Below are 12,946 nucleotides of genomic sequence, written 5' to 3' on the forward strand. Positions count from 1 at the left end.
TTCACTTTTTGGCTTTTATCCATACCATAAAGGGAATAGTTTAAAGTCAATAGTCTGGGCGTAGGTGCATTTTGATTTTTTAAAATGATGCATAGTGGTACTGAAATATAAAGAAGCTCACAAACTATTTCAACAAATTGTTGTTTCACAGGCTAGTTTTATTCAAGCTATATTTGCTTTAGGCCCTGTGTTGATGGGCTTTGGATTTGTGTCAATGGCATCAATTTGAAACACTTCTGAAATCATGCAAATTTATTAACAGGAGCATATGACATGCAGTTCACTTCTTTCGGACTTACATTTGACTTACTTTATGTATGTTTTGCATTCTCATACAGTTGTATGGGAAGGCAAAACCCACTTGAGGAAATTAAAAGCCTGTCAATACAGGTCCTTAGTTGTAATTTTTAACTCATTCATAACAGCTCTGCTTCTATACTAGTGAGCTGTGATTGGCCCACAGCTACAACATGGTACCTGGGCCAATCGCAGTACCCTGCACTATGCAATTAGCTGTAGCCAATCACAGATCACTAGTAATCACAGCTGTCATGAATGAATGCCCCCCTCAGAGCAGTACAGTGTTACTATGGGGACACAAACCTACTCTGATGAAAGTATGTAACACAAAAAGTAAAAAAGTTTAGAAAAAAGTAAACAATATAAAATATTTAAAAAACGTAATAAAAAATTATTTAAAAAATATTTTTTACTTAGTTGTTTATTTATTTTTGTTATTATACCTGATCACTGCCACAGCAGTCATATGATGATGCTGTACTGCCCTAGTGACAGTATGTAAAAAAACCCAAATGTTATTTAATTTCTTCATTTTCCAAAAAAAGTAACAAAAAGTATAACTTCAAACTTGCCATGCCTCTTATTAATATTTCAGATTGTCTACTTTCCATTTGGGGGGGATTCGTACTGTTTTGGGATTGTAAGGGCGTCAAGAAATGAGATCAGTAGATCAGTATATCAGAATTGATCAATTTTCAAATATTCAGTATATCCACTTGAAGACTAAGACTTTTATGGCACTTTTTGTTTACATGTAACAATCAGTATTTTTTTCTCGAAAATTTCTTAGAACACCAAAACATTATATAATTTTTTAAAGCAGAGGCCCTAAAGAATAAATTGGTGAGTTGTGCAGTTTTTTTGCAAAAAAATTAACATTTTTGAATTTTAATGCAATAGAAAATCACAATACATAACCCAGTTTTGGTAAAATATAAAAGATGATGTTATACCGAGTAAATAGTAATTGTTTTTTTACACTGTCACTTTTTTAAATCTAAAAATATCTTGTGACAGTAATAGGCATGTGACAGATACATGCCCCCAAAACCCCAAATCCCTCCTCTGTCCTTAAAAGAATTTAATCACGCCAAGATAGGTGTGATTAAATGCTTTTCTTTTTTAAAATGCCTTTTATTTCCAGAAACCAGAAGTGATGTAAGGTCATTGCTTCCGGGTTACTATATCACAGGGCCTAACAAAGCCAATCCAGTTTTTGTTCGGCCCTGTGGTCAGCTGGCAGAAGTGCCGGCTGGTTGCTGGACTTCCGGTTGGACAGGAGATCCTGTAAAAACTACAGAAGGCGGCGGCCAGTTAGCCACTCCAATTGCTATTACCAGAGAGCCGACCGTCGGCTCTAAAAAGCAGTACTGGGATTATAAATGTATAGGGTGTAGCGCTGTATACTAAAAATTCAAAATAAACCAATATGTCCACATATATTGATCATAAACGCATGTAAATACGTAAACGGATATAAAGTCTGTAAACAGAAGAAAAATGCAGCAGATGAACTTGTGACTCCAGCCAAAAGTGAAAAGTGCGCACTCACCGGAATTGCATAGATAATGCGCATATATGTAAATTCTCAAAGTAGACTGGTCAATCTGGTGAACTTTTTCCTATGGTGCAGTCATCAAGCCATTAGGGAAGTGATTAAATCCACTGGTTCCAGAGGTCCTCCTTAAGATTAGTGAGGTGGTCAGCCTGGATATGGGGCTCCTATTCCTCCGGATATGCTGGATACTGACAGGTACCTGTGGGCTTTAATAGCTCCAGACAGGAGCCACAAAAGAGGTGCCCATAGTGTAGTATATTAAAATGCTTTAATGTAGTACCGCATATTACAGACAGGGTATAGTGATGAGCACGAAAGAAGCACTATACCTCTATTAAAATGGCCGCCCGGGCTTCTTTCCAGCTCCAGGCTGCAGTAGTGTGCTGTGCTGTCTGGTTCCTCCTGAGGCCTTTCGTGCAATGGCACTTCTTCAGAGGGAGAACCGACAGCATGACTGGTCTATTAGACTTATATAGAATAAATGGCACGTGCGCACTACTAATAGACCAGTCATGCTGTCGGTTCTCCTTCTGAAGAAGTGCCATTGCACGAAAGGCCTCAGGAGGAACCAGACAGCACAGCACACTACTGCAGCCTGGAGCTGGAAAGAAGCCCGGGCGGCCATTTTAATAGAGGTATAGTGCTTCTTTCTTGCTCATCACTATACCCTGTCTGTAATATGCGGTACTACATTAAAGCATTTTAATATACTACACTATGGGCACCTCTTTTGTGGCTCCTGTCTGGAGCTATTAAGCCCACAGGTACCTGTCAGTATCCAGCATATCTGGAGGAATAGGAGCCCCATATCCAGGCTGACCACCTCACTAATCTTAAGGAAGACCTCTGGAACCAGTGGATTTAATCACTTCCCTAACGGCTTGATGACTGCACCATAGGAAAAAGTTCACCAGATTGACCAGTCTACTTTGAGAATTTACATATATGCGCATTATCTATGCGCTTCCGGTGAGTGCGCACTTTTCACTTTTGGCTGGAGTCACAAGTTCATCTGCTGCATTTGTCTTCTGTTTACAGACTTTATATCCGTTTACGTATTTACATGCGTTTATGATCAATATATGTGGACATATTGGTTTATTTTGACTTTTTTAGTATACAGCGCTACACCCTATACATTTCTGACCTTTTTGGAGTTTTATTTGTACCTCTTGGTGTTTTAGCGTCTTTTTTTAGGAGCGCTCACTATACTATTATTGATACCAGTACTGGGATGATGCCTGCAGCTATCATCCTGGTACAACTACTCAAAGTCCAGTGATATACCAGGTACGTGACTGGTCGACAAGTAGATATACCATAGTTTGTAGACACTATAACTATAACTTTCACACAAACTATTTAATATACACTGATTGGAATTTGTTTTTACCAAAGACATGTAGCAGAATACATTTTGTCCTAAATTTTTTGTTAGATATGTTTTAGAACAGAAATGAGAAAATATTGTTTTTTTTTTAAATGTTTGGTGTTTTTTGTTTTATAAACTCTATTTGTGTGATAAATGATAGAAATGTCATTTGCATGTAGTGTTGCATGACCGGAAAATTGAAAGTTAAAATAGTGCAGTGCTGAATAGAAAAAAATGGCCTGGTCAAGTGGAGAAAATATGGCGCAACAATGACATTACCAAGAATTGGACGGTCCTCCAAAATGGATGAAAAGACGAGCAGAAAACTGGTCTGGGAGGCTGCCAAGAGGCCTACAGCAATATTAAAGGAGCTGCAGGAATATCTGGCAAGTACTGGCTGTGTGGTACATGTGACAACAATCTCTCGTATTCTCGATATTTCTGGGCTATGGGGTAGAGTGGCAAGACGGAAGCCTTTTCTTATGAAGAAAACATCCAAGCCTGGCTAAATTTTTCAAAAACACATCTGAAGTCTCCCAAAAGCATGTGGGAAAATATGTTATGGTCTGATGAAACCAAGGTTGAACTTTTTGGCCATAATTTCAAAAGATATGTTTGGCGCAAAAACAACACTGCACATCACCAAAAGAACACCATACCCATAGTGAAGCATGGTGGTGGTAGCATCATGCTTTGGGGCCATTTTTCTTCAGCTAAAACTGGGGCCTTAGTCAAGGTAGAGGGAATTATGAACAGTTCCCAATACCAATATTGGCACAAACCCTTCAGGCTTCTTCTAGAAAGCTGAACATGAAGAGGAACTTCATCTTTCAGCATGACAACAACCCAAAGCATACATCCAAATCAACAAAGGAATGGCTTCACCAGAAGAAGATGAAAGTTTTGGAATGGCCCAGCCAGAGCCCAGACCTGAATCTGATGGAAAATCTGTGGGGTGATCTGAAGAAGGCTGTGCACAGGAGATGCCCTCGCAATCTGACAGATTTGGAGCATTTTTGCAAGGAAGAGTGGGCAAATATTGCCATTCAGGATGTGCCATGCTGATAGACTCATACCCAAAAAGTCTGAGTGCTGTAATAAAACTAAAAGGTGTTTCACACAGTATTAGTTTAAGGGAGTGCACACTTATGCAACCATATTATTTTAGTTTTTTATTTTTACTTCTCCTCCCTAAAATATTTCAGTTTGTTTTTCAACTGAGTTGTACAGTTTATAGGTTACATTAAAGGTGGAAAAAGTTCTGAAATGATTTATCTTTGTCTCATTTTTTTACATCACATTAACTTGACATTTTAAAAGGGGTGTGTAAACTTTTTATATCCACTGTAAGTGGTTAAGGAGACACATGCTAAGGCTTTTGAATCTGTTGTGGCTGCTACTTCTGCCATGTAAAGCAGGATTAGTGTTGCCTGATGAAAAAAACAAATGTGCTAAAGCTACCTGATTTTTTTTTAACTGAAATGCATCAGATCAGGGTGCTGCTAAGCTCATTTTATAAGATCAAAATCCATTCTCAAACCCAAATATGTGCTACTGGAGTATTTTCCTGCTTGTCCATGAAAATCGTGATTTTCCATAACACCACGTATAGCTTTAAGACATGTCTCATGTCTGTAATTTAAAAGATTGTGGTATTTTCAATGTTTCCCTCAAAGCCAAATGAAAAGGTCCATATGGGAATCATACAGGAACACTACATTGCAGGTGTGAAGGTGACAACCTGTTTTCCATTGACAGTGAAAGTAACATTCTTTTGCTTCTGCTGTGTGATGAGCTAACAGGTGGGAAGCTTCACATTCATCATTCAGTGCATGTGTTGCTAGTTATACAGAGTCATGTCCGAGCTTACTGAGCTTCAAAGAGGGCAAATTGTTGGTCCCCTTTTAGCTGGTGCCTCTCTGACTGTAGTTGCCGATTTATTTGAAGTGTCAGGAGGTACAGTATCCAAGGTTATGAGGGCAAATACAGTTTCCGGGAAAATGTCATCTGATAAGCACAAGTGCAGTTGACATGGTCAACTGACCGAAAGAGACAAAAGGACATTGCGTAGTATTATGACCTGGAATAAAAAAAACAACTGCTACAAAATTGACTGCAAAGCTCAGTCTCAGTCTTCCAAAGCTCTTGTCGGCAAAAAATCCATAAGCAAAACATTCACGAGTGAGCTGCAATTGCCAAATCCTTAGTGACCGACATTAATGCACAGACGTGGAGTGGTGCAACACCCATAAATTGTGGATTTTTGATCAATGGAAGACTGTAATATGATCTGATGAATGGAGCCTCACACTGTTTACATGTGGCAAACACCATCCCAAGGCTACGACTAGGACTGTCTTGTACCAACAATAAAACATGGTGGTGGTATAATCATGGTTTAGGCAGCCATATCTTGGCATATTGCAGGCCCCATCATCACCTTAAAAAGTAGAGTCACTGCCAGCTACTACAGTTATGTACAAACTTTGGCTGATCATGTGCACCCCATGGTTCAGACATTATTTCCCATAGACAGCGCCATTTACCAAAATGAAAATGCTCTGATTTACACAGCAGTTGTTAAATCATGGTTTGATAGGCATGCAGATGAAGTCTTGCTCCTTCCCTGGGCACGACAGCCACTAGACCTCAATATCATAGAGCCATTATGGTTTATTGTGGAGAACAGGGTCGGGCTCATTTTCTGTCTTCCGCATTTCTGTGAGAACTGGAACAATTTTTTGCATGAAGAGTGGTATCAGATTCCATTATCCATCATCCAAGACTTATATTTGTCATTTAACGGGAGAATTCAGGCCATCTTGGATTCCAAAGGTAGTTCAACACCATATTTGGTAACGATTTCATTCTTTTACTTGATGTTTCCATAATTTTGTCCAACCACGGTATTCTATCTAGTTTTGGCATTTTACATGTCACGCATGGCAGTGCCAAGTCTCTCTTGTCTTGTTTAACAATAGTTTGCTTATTAGCACTGAAAATAGACATGATTGCATAACAAAATTTTCTCCTATTGATCTCAATTCGGTTGGCCATTAGGTTCCCAAAATTCACATTTTAAGCAAGATTGCAAAACTTTACATGCACAGAAACCATGCACTTTTGCTCATCCCTATTTGTGATTAAGATATTAGATTATAAAATCTCTTAGAGATCTGGTTGATGAGGTAAGCTAACCTAACACATAGGCAACATGAGGTATTATAGTGGTAGCATTTGGTGTACTTTTTTCTAAAACTAAACAAGCCCTTTAAGTTCAAATATCCAAGGAAGCAAAGCAGCAGTTTTAAATTCTGAAGGTTGCATTAACAAATTGACAAAACAATATATCAGTGCCCTATAAAAAGCACAACCATTGCCATTCTTTGTTTCTATTTAATTTTTTTTTATTACTATTAATTTTGTTTGGCCCAGTCACCATCTTTGAGCATGTGCAGAAGATCATCGTCGCTCACCCTACCCCATCTTCTGGTAACATTTGGACATCCACCTACACTCAGAAACCATTATATATCAAGACACTGTTTTACTGATGTAAATAAATCCTACATGTCATCTGCTTTTCCTGCCCACTTCACCCACCCTGTTATTCAATATACTTTCATGGCTTTACATACAGTTGGGCTTATTGAAAGATGGTTTAACAGTATGTCAAGCTGCACACAGGATGGACTGGGTAATGTAAAGCACGGAACAGAATATCTTTATCCTATAGATTAAAAAAAATCAGACAGTACTTAAATTCTTGTAATATACATACTCCTTGACCTCAGAACATTCATCATTAGAAGGGTTGGCTTCATCTTCTGACTGGTCACTCAGAAGATTACATGGTTGTATAGATGCATTGTCAGCAAGCTCCAGTACAGGTGCAATACTGTGTCTTCTCTCTTCTCTGCTACCTTCAGATGGAAGAGTTAGGGCCGGTCCACTGGTGGAATAACAGGTTGTTTCCTGTAGATCTATTGCCACAGATGAAATGAACACATCATTACAAAGTATATATGCAATGTGTGCTTACAACTTATCATTGTTTAAAAATCCATAGAAAATGTGCTGCTCCAAAATTGCTTTTAACCCTTTTCCATTTCACTTCTGTGCCTATCAGTTGGGAACCCACCTTTGCTCCGTCACCATCACCACGTCAAGCACTGGTACAGTCACTAGTAAAACTTTATTTAGCCAACACAGATACTGTATATAAGGAGTCCTCATCTGCAGACTGTCCCACTTTAACACATATCACCCAACGTGGGCTCATTCACAGAGATCCCTGTGATTAAACCTGCATTGGGCAAAATTTGTTAAAGTAGGACCGTCTGCAGGTGGGGATTCCTTGTGTGTCTGTGCTGGCTAAATAAAGTTCTCTGAGTGACAGCATCAGAGTTCGACCTTGTGATTGGCTTGGTTACTACAACTTATTGTTACTTGGTAGCTTTCACTATGGATATATATATATATATATATCTTAGATTGTAAGCTCGAAAGAGCAGGGCCCTTGAATCCCTCGTGTTTTGTTTCGTTACTGTATTGTCTCATGTTCTGTCCCCCACTATAATGTACAGCGCTGAGCAAACCTTTTCGCGCTATATAAATACTGTATAATAATAATATACGTATATATATATTTCTACAGTGCATCCAGAAAGTATTCACAGCGCTTAACTTTTGCCACATTTTGTTATGTTACAGCCTTATTCCAAAATGGATTTAATTAATTTTTTTCCTCAATATTCTACAAACAATACCCCATAATGACAACATGAAAAAAGTTTGTTTTGAAATCTTTGCAATTTATTAAAAAAAAGCAAAAAAAAACACATGTATATAAGTATTCACAGCCTTTGCTCAATACTTTGTTGAAGCACCTTTAGCACCAATTACAGCCTCAAGTCATTTTGAGTATGATGCTACAAGCTTGGCACACCTATTTTTGGGCAATTTCTCCCATTCTTCTTTGCAGTACCTCTCAAGCTTCATCATGTTGGATGGGGAGTGCCGGTACACAGCCATTTTCAGATCTCTCCAGAGATGTTAAATCGGGTTCAAGTCTGGGCTCTGGCTGGGCCACTCCAGGATATTCACAGAGTTGGTCCATAGCCACTCCTTTGTTATGTGGGCTGTGTGCTTAGGGTCGTTGTCCTGTTGAAAGATAAACCGTCACCCCAGTCTAAGGTCCAGAGCGCTCTGGAACAGGTTTTCATCAAGGATGTCTCTGTACATTGCTGCAGAGGTGGACTCCAATCAAGTTGTGGAAACATCTCAAGGATGATCAGTGGGAACAGGATGCACCAGAGCTCAATTTTGAGTGTCATGTTAAAAACTGTGAATACTTATTTACATGTAATTTTTTTTCATTTTTTATTTTTAATAAATTGCAGATTTAGATTTCAAAATTAATTCTTTCATGTTGTCATTATGGGGTATTGTTTGTAGAATGTTAAGGAAAAAAATTAATTAAATCCATTTTGGAATAAGGCTGTAACATAACAAAATGTGGCAAAAGGTAAGCACTGTGAATACATTTTGGATGCACTGTATATATATATATATATATATATATACACACACACAAGCTTTACACCCCAATATTCATGCTATATAGGAAACAGAGTACACACGTCACAAGTAATATTTTTTCTCATTCTACTATAGAAATGAAGTTAACTCAAACACTATAAATACAAACAAACAATAAACAGTGTTAATTCGTTGATACAATTACACTGATTCACATTCAAGAAACACAAAATTAAGTTTTTGAGCCCAGGTTGAAGAGCAAGCTCTGGTGGGGTCTTACAGGTGACATATAGTGGTTTTGTGTATTAAAAAGTAATTATTTATCATGCTTGGGACTGAAAATATAACATTTTAATCATATTTTCCTTTTTAGTCTGATAAATATGAACTATTGCATATTATTATTATGTATTATCAATCTGAGATTTAGACTTCTTTTAATGCTTTATAGGCATTGTTTTTTTATGCAAAAAGAAACCTGTTGTGAATAGAACTATGTAACATTAATTTACTACAAAATGTTGAGTTTGCAATGGTAATATTCAATTAGTTTAGTGAATAAAGTGAAGCAATGTTTAATAAATTCTTCCAATCACATGCAAGAAAAGATTATTGTGTTTTTTAAAATAATTGTAAAGGTTAATTTTTTTTTTAGAAAAAAACAAACATTTTATACTTATCTGCCCTGTGCAATGGTTTTTCCCAGAGCAGCCCAAACCTCCTCTCCAGGGGTCCCCCACCAGTGAAGTCTGCTACTCCTCTTCTTGTCTGCTCCCATAGCAAAGCACTTGCCATGGAAACAGACATGTGGGCTCAAGTCCAAGCGATGCTGTATGCTTCTATAGACAGATATAGCATCCTTCATCCCTACCCCTGCCCCCTCCTCACAGGATTTGACTGATAGCAGCAAGGGCCAATGGCTCCTGCTGATGTCGAGTCTCCTGTTAGAAGAGAGAGAGGAGAGAAGTGCTGCAACAGGCTGGCACAGCCCTGAATCGAGATCAGGCTTGGCTAAGTGTTTAATGGGGGAGTAAGGGGACAAGCTTTTGAAACAGTTTTACCTTAATGAAGATAATGCATTAAGGTAATAAAAACGTTTTGTGTTTAAAAGCACTTTTAATTGAACACAGCTTTGCCATAGTTAGACCAGGTAGCCACTTTACAAAGTTGAGTTACCAAAGCTTGATGATGAATAGCACAGGAGCTACCATCGGAGAAGGTAGAGCCTTACCTTTTAAGACATAGGCTTGAAAAATACATATCCGGATCTATCAAGAAATGGTAGATTTTGAAGTGTATGTCCCTTTCTTGAGCCCTTGAAGCATAAAGAGGGAATCCAACTGTCAAATATCAGCAGTAGTGTTCAGGTAACATCTAATAGCATGAACCATATCCAAAGTGTGTAAAGTCTTGTCCCCCATCATCTGAGGATTAGGACAAAAGAATGGCAACACAATATCCTGGTTGAAATGGAACAACGAAGAAACCATTTTGGGCAGAAAAGACAGCTAAGGTTATAATACCACCATATCTTAATGGAAAACCAGGAATGGCTCTGTACAGGAAAGAGCAGCCAATTTTGAACCCCTGCAATCTAAAGTAATGGCACCCAGAAAAAAGAACCTTCAGAGCCAGTAGGACTAAATGAATATCCTGGATGGGTTCAAACAGAGATTTCTTCAATACAGGAAGTACCATATTGAGGTCTCCCAACATCAACAGTCTTAACTGGTGGAACAAAGTACATAACACCTTGAACAAAAGGCCACACAAAAGAATGTCAGGCAATTGGTCTCTGAAAAAGATTTGCCAAGGCTAAAATTTGACACTTGACCACACTCAAGGTCAACCCCACATATTTTCCTGATTGGATGAAGGCCAGAATACAACCAATCACATACCTGTAAGGGTGAAACCACTAAGCCTTACACCAAGTAAAAAAAGCTTTCCACATTCTATTGTAAATCTTTCTGGAGGTTTCTTTCCTAACTGTAAATGGGGAGAGGTTAATCAAATTTTGGACACTTAAGACACTAGCAAAAAAACTGGAGCTTGGCCTGAGGAAGAGTGGTAAACTGGGGGGAAATCCTGTATTTTTTGCCAGTGTCCAACCACCCTAAAGTACCAGCATAACCCTATTGTTGAAAAATGAGTAAGGGGTTTATTTGATAACCTCAGCACCACATCCCCATAACAGTTGGATAGCAAAGAACATGAATAAATGGTACTTTAATGATGCTAATACTTTACCCTCAGAAAGAAATCACACAGGTATTTCTAAATACATAATTTTAGGATGTGTGGCTGACTGTGGTCCGCGATGGCCTCTGACTGAATAAGCTCCATGGGGATAGCACTCTGAAGCACAGTACCCGAGTAAAAACACAGGAGCCTCTAGCTCCACTCAACTCCCTCACTATGCCAAAGCATTTCAATAACCGCTCAAGACCACAGAAGCTTAAGGATTTCTATCCATTCTCCTCAGCACACACTTTCCAAAATGGCAGCAGTTCTCAGTCCAGATCCTTGGCTCACAGCAACAGATCCCATGCATCTCTGCCAGCCTTACAGCACAGCAGTGGGACCCCTGTCACCTCGGCATGACACTAGTGAGTCATCCCCTCCAGACAGTCCTACCACCCGCAGTTCAACCAAAACCAAAAATAGCAGGTAAAAGGAGAAAGGGGTTTAAAAAAACAGCAGCTTTCTCACAGACTCTGCTCTTCCCACCACTTGCCGCCACTAGAGGATTTTCCAGCGTCCTCTCCTTAGCTGATCTCAAAGATATGCTGCTCTGTCTGCAAGACTCTTTACACACTGATATGTCCAGAATGCTCTCAGGTGTTACCACGGCTGTTCAAGACCTGTATTTTAGAGTCTCCCAGGCTGAAGATAAGGTTGGGGACATATGTCATGTTCATAATGATCTTATTGATTCTTTCACAAAGCATGACACAGAGCTACAAAAAATCAATGCCAAACTTTCAGACCTTGAAAATAGGTCAAGATGTAATAACATTAAATTTAGAGGAATTTCGGAAACTCAACATTTGTTGATGGATTTTCTGGGCCAACTCTTGCCCAAATTGTTACCTGAGGCTGGAGAAATGGATCTCCTAACTGAGCCTGCCGCATTCCCAAACTTTCATTCCTATACAGCTCCGAGAGATGTCCTTGCCAGAGTACACTTTTTCCACATCAACGAAAAAGTGATGAAAGCAGCCAGAGCCAATCCTACATTACCCGAAAAATGTTCTGTTTTTTTCCTGTACACGGATTTGTTGGCAGCTACTATCCGCACCAGGAAGCAATTCCTCACCTTGATCAAGGCTCACCATGACCATGATATACCTTACCAGTGGAGTTGTCCTACCAAATTGCTGATAAAGAAACAGCAAAAAAACTTCACTCCCTGGAAAAAGGTCTGAAGCTGCTGAAGGTGTGGAAAATCTTGGCACCTGATGCTCCACTTCCTTACAAGCCTCCTCCACCTAAACTAGCTATGGATTGGTTCCGATAGTGACTCATAGCTTACCCAGATCACTCCCATTTGAAGCTGCAGTTTTGCACTTCCTCTGGATTTCTTCTCAGGCCTACCGATTACGATACAGATCTTATTGCTCTTCCTTCTGCCTATCTGTTGGTACCATGTTGCACATGTTTTCTGGACTTTTTTTCAGATATTATTTATTATTGTACATATGTATCTTTTATTATTTTTTAAACCTCCATATTTTCAGTTTAATATGGCATCTCGCTGCTTAATTCACCTACACACAAAACTGACTTGCAGACATTGCTCTGCCTTATCTATTTGACTGTGTTCCTTTACATCCTGATACTATGTCCTGGCAACAATGCACTGTTTATCCCATACACTATGATCGATGCTACACACAGCTGGCTGTTATTTCCTCATGGTGCTTAAATTTATTTTTTTCAACGTGAGAGGCCTTAACAGTCCCTATAAGTGGAGAGCACTGAACAATTACATCAGTTCTCTACATGGAGATGTCCTTTTCCTGCAAGAGACCCATTTTGTTCAAAGCAAAGCACCCAAGCTTAACCTGAAGACCTTTTTCCATATTTTCAAAGCTAACTCCAACAACAAGAAGGATAGTGTCCTCATAGCTATAGCTGCCTCTCTCAATTTTCAGCTCATCTCCTTAATAAAG

General features: G+C 39.0%; 1 pseudogene; it reads right to left on the bottom strand.

Annotated features, from left to right (window-relative positions):
• The window catches only part of LOC149457497 (potassium channel subfamily T member 2-like), a 1,031,266-nt pseudogene that overhangs the window by 769,860 nt on the left and 248,460 nt on the right, over positions 1–12,946 (bottom strand).

The sequence above is a fragment of the Staurois parvus genome, unplaced genomic scaffold, assembly GCF_062004578.1.
Source record: "Staurois parvus isolate SC_StPar_1 unplaced genomic scaffold, SC_StPar_1.0 ptg000318l, whole genome shotgun sequence".
Classification (NCBI taxonomy): domain Eukaryota; kingdom Metazoa; phylum Chordata; class Amphibia; order Anura; family Ranidae; genus Staurois; species Staurois parvus.